The sequence below is a fragment of the Phyllobates terribilis genome, unplaced genomic scaffold (assembly GCF_046119375.1).
Source record: "Phyllobates terribilis strain yellow unplaced genomic scaffold, ASM4611937v1 Scaffold_3__8_contigs__length_932513732, whole genome shotgun sequence".
Taxonomy (NCBI): Eukaryota; Metazoa; Chordata; class Amphibia; order Anura; family Dendrobatidae; genus Phyllobates; species Phyllobates terribilis.
The window spans coordinates 7,577,071-7,581,778 of record NW_027362763.1 but is presented as its reverse complement, the minus strand read 5'-3'; the positions used below and the strand labels follow the sequence as shown (position 1 = coordinate 7,581,778).

General features: G+C 47.3%; 2 non-coding genes across 2 annotated transcripts; one reads left to right on the top strand and one right to left on the bottom strand.

Moving 5' to 3' along the window:
- Window positions 1-1,394: 1,394 nt before the first annotated feature.
- TRNAY-GUA (transfer RNA tyrosine (anticodon GUA)) lies at window positions 1,395-1,479 on the top strand. The gene is given in 2 exon segments: window positions 1,395-1,431; window positions 1,444-1,479. It is a non-coding gene; the product is annotated as a tRNA-Tyr (tRNA).
- A 1,249-nt stretch (window positions 1,480-2,728) lies between these two features.
- Window positions 2,729-2,802, bottom strand: TRNAN-GUU (transfer RNA asparagine (anticodon GUU)). Its single transcript has one exon. It is a non-coding gene; the product is annotated as a tRNA-Asn (tRNA).
- Window positions 2,803-4,708: the final 1,906 nt, after the last annotated feature.

Genomic DNA, 4,708 nt, shown 5'->3' with positions numbered 1-4,708 from the left:
AAGGATGTTGCAGGTAGCAGGTCGCTCTCCACGGCGTCTCCAGACTCTGTCTCGCCTGTCACATGTGCTCAGTCTGAACCTGCTTTCATCTGTGAAGAGCACAGGGCACCTGTGGAGACTTTGCCTATCCTGGTGTTCTGTGGCAAATGCCAAGCGTCCTGCACGGTGTTGGGCTGTGAGCACAACCCCCATCTGTGGATGTCGGGCCCTCATGCCACCCTCATGGAGTCGGTTTCTAAACGTTTGTGCAGACACATGCACATTCGTGTCCTGCTGGAGGTCATTTTGCAGGGCTCTGGCAGTGCTCCGCCAGTTCCTCCTTGCACAAAGACAGAGGTAGCGGTCCTGCTGCTGGGTTGTTGCCCTCCTATGGCCCCCTCCATGTCTCCTGGTGTACTGGCCTATCTCCTGGTATCGCCTCCAGGCTCTGGACACTACGCTGATAGACACAGCAAACCTTCTTGCCACAACTCGCATTGATGTGCCATCCTGGATGAGCTGCACTACCTGAGCAACTTCTGTGGGTTGTAGAGTCCGTCTCATGCTACCACGAGTGTGAAAGCACAACCAACATTCAAAAGTGACCAAAACATCAGCCAGAAAGCATTGGTACTGAGATGTGGTCTGTGGTCCCCACTTGCAGAACCTCTCCTTTATTGAGGGTGTCTGGATAATTACCAATAATTTCCAACTATTGTCTATTCCATTTGCACAACAGCATGTGAAATTGATTGTCAATCAGTGTTGCTTCCTAAGTGGACAGTTTGATTTCACAGAAGTTTCATTTACTTGGAGTTATATTCTGTTGTTTAAGTGTTCCCTTTATTTTTTTGAGCAGTGTAGTTAATGTTAAAAAAAAATGTTTTGCGTTAGCCAGGAATCGAACCCAGGTCAACTGCTTGGAAGGCAGCTATGCTCACCACTATACCACCAACACTTGGACTGGAGGATGGTGTTCTTTTCTGGCTTTCATCGCTCTGCCTGGGGGAAGTACATGAAAGCTCACAGGATATTTCCCATACAGCTCACATACAGCTCAGGTACTTTTTTTGATGGAGATTCTACAATCTTTCTTTCTCCCCTATCACTTCTGGACTTGCTGCTTAGCTCCTTTCCATCATTCAAACGCCAATGTCTCACAGCTGTGTCTCTGCCATGTGGTCTAGCGGTTAGGATTCCTGGTTTTCACCCAAACGTCCTTGACTTGATTCCCAGTATGGGAAGTTGTTTTCCCTATTTTTTTGTTATTACCTTATTATTGTCACAGTCAGAATCTTATTGACCAGTAATTAATGTACATGTATAATATATTATAAAAATGTCCAGTATTATGTGACCCAATACACCTGGAGACGCAGTGAGGTGATGACGGCAGGAGAGCTGCAGTACACAAGCCTTCGATAGCTCAGCTGGTAGAGCGGAGGACTGTAGTGGGGCACAGACATCCTTAGGTCACTGGTTCAATTCCGGTTCAAAGGACATTTCATCACTTATTGTTAGTAGGGTATAATTATCTCCAGAATTAAGCAGCCACATTACTGGTGGGGTCACATTAGCCACAATATTAATTTTCCTTAACAATCCCTCCTCGCCGTCCGCTCTTCTGAAGTAGGGCTTCTATTAGGGTCATTATGGTTCTTCACTTACAGCGGATTATCCGGACAGAAGTTTCCTCCCTCTCTTCCTCCTCATTTTTGCCTTTTTCGGAAGATGATGTTTTTAGCTCTTTGGCCTCGATTCATGATTGTGTTTTTTGGCTGTACCTCAGTCATTACTTACTTTGAGCCTTTTTTAAGTCTATTTCCTCTGTGTTCACCTGTTTTTTCTTCTGGTCCCCATTGTGGGCGAGGTTTGGAGTTTCTACGTCAGGGGTGGGGAATCTTTTCTATTCCAGGGTCCATGTGGATATTTACACCATCCTTCGGGGGGGGTATAAATTACCCGCTATCTAAGTATGTCCTGACGTCCTCAGCATTTGGCAGTGAAGACTGCGTACACGTGCTCACCGAGCGAGGAGACATTAACCGTCACAATACAGCTGCCGGCCCCAAGTACTGGGGTCCCCGGATATCTACCCGGGGGCAGATAAAAGGTCATCGAGGGCTGTAAATGTCCCGCGGGCCTGAGGTTCCCCACCCCTGTTCCAGATGTTTTCGACTCATCCAATTGTCACTTTTTAAAAAGTCAACACATTTTTGTTAGAAGATGTTCTCCAGTCTCCCCATGGAGTGAATTTATGGACGTCTATAGTTTTTCTGCAAGTTTGGGGACATTTTAGCCGAACATGTCACTTTTTGCTCTAAAAAGACTCTTAGAAGAGAGAAAAGAAAAATGATAAATGATTTTGCAACAAAATGTAAGAACCGCCTGCGACACTGAAGAAACTGGCGCATAAGATACCAATGAATGGCGCAAGCCCAAAAAGAAAAGTGACTTTCTGTGAATGATTTACCAGGAGACAAGTGAAGCCGTGTCACTTGGTCGCTTGGTGGAGACAAAGGACTAGAACTCTGTTAAGGTCTCCACGTGCAGGTTTGTAACCTGCTGACTACATGAGAAGTTCTTCTGATGGACACTAATTACAGATCTGTGCCTTATAGGGGCTGTTTTGCTGGGTTCACGTTACTTGTATTCCAACAATGCGAATTATATAGAATCCGTGAATTTTGAAAATTATTAATTGACAACATAAAGCAATTTGGGTAGCTGTCCAAGCAAAAGACACCAACGTCCCTGGGTAGGCTTGAACCACCAACCTTTCGGTTAACAGCCGAACGCCCTAACCGATTGCGCCACAGAGACGTCTGTGCTCAGCAGCTCTGCCTGAACAGCAAATAACCAACATTTCCGCTCAGTGCACATTGCTCATTAGCGGCTGATGGTGACTATTGAGCTCCTGGGTCGGAGGACGACACCACAGAATCCTGGGAATTTCCTCTACATTCAGACATTCTCATTCTTATTCCAGTGACTTATGATCGCTCAGACGATGTCTTGGGAGGTCTCTACGTTTAGGTATCGGTGGCTCCTCTCTTGGGTTTTATAACACTGGATGATGTCGGGTTTTCATATGGACGGTCTTGGGTTCGATTCCTGGAAAGGGAAATTAAGTTTCAATTGTTTCCTGAGAAATTCTATAGTTGTATTATGTGAATAAATATTGTTATTAACTAGAAAACAATATAACGGTATTGAATACATTTCATCACTGTCGTATTGTCTGCGAGCTTATAAAACTCCATCACAACTTTTATGTGATCTTTTTTTATGCGCTTGATGTGTTTTTTGTTCCTTGTATTTTATTTTATATATGAAGGTCTATGGGAAAACAGTTTGAAGACAATCTCCTACAGCGCGTCTCGGACCCCGGGGGCCATTACAATATGTTTTTCTTTGAAATGCTGCAGCGTTTTAGAGTTAAACATACCTGGCTGAGATCATATGTAGCGCCCCGAGGGTTCGGCCGCTACAGGGGTATTGCACCTCAGACCAGAGGTGTGATATTCCACTCCCGGGTAAGGATGGAGTATGGACCAGGGCTCATTTAGCTGCATACAGCACACACACCCCATTTCCGGGGGACAGCTCTATGGTGCTCCCATTTATATATTTATGCAGGCACATCTGACTATGTCCCTGGCTGGAGTGGGGAGGGGGGAGGAAAACCCAGTGATGTAGGAGCAGATAGGGGTTGGGTTCTGAGCGTAGGTAGGGGCTCATTGGGTGCTGGTCACCTGAGCTCACACACAGAGGAGGAGGTATAAAAGGTGGGCACCATCTTAGTTCTGGGAGAAGTTCAGTGGAGAAGTGACAGGGAGCAGAGGCTCTGTAGGAGCTCTGCTCAGAAGGCAGGCCTAGAGAAAAGGCCGGGGCCAGAGAGGAGGAAGGAAGGAGAAGGAAAGAAGGAGAAGAGGCCGAGGGAAGGGGGAGAAGAAGGAACAGGAAAGAAGGAGAAGAGACAGAGAAGTGGAAAGGCTCAGAAACAAGAAGGCAGAAGGGACCCTAAGAACCCACGAGATATCGGGTGAAGGGTCAGGCAGAAGAAGGGTACCGGATCCCAAGTTGGTGGAGGTAAATTATCCCTCAGCCAAAGACCGGAGGTCGTGATCATCTATTGGTGCGACCCCCCGCCAAAACTGCTAGGAAGGCACCAGATAGGATAGCGGGAGACGGGGCCCACGTTTGCCCGCATAGATCCGCAGCAGCTGGACAGAAGTTTGGTCACTGGTGGGGCATGAGCCAGGGAAAGGACAGAAGGGGGTCCTGTGCCATACTCCTGAATTGCCTGGGGGTTGACCGAGCTCCTCACTTGGTGGACGCGGCACGGCTCGGGCAGTCATTGCCGGCAGAAGTGACTCGGATAACAACTGTGAGTAAAAGACCCTGTACTGCATCACTGACCCTGTGTGATTTATGCTGCGCCTGCACCATCACCCCCAGCATCCACCTACACTGCCTCTGGTGACATCTGGGACTAGTGTCCTCCTGGGGATCTGCCATTGTTTCTTTGTGTTTGTTGCTTTCTTTTGTGATATTATATGTGTAATGGACGTGTAACGAGTTGGCACGGGGTGGTAGCCGTGGGCGAGTCTACTGAGCAACCTTCAGCGAGCACCTCGGCACCTCGCACATGAATAAATAGATAGAGTCAGTGCTTTTAAATAAAACCAACTTTACTGACAGATTGCAGTGTACAGGCAGGTGCAGC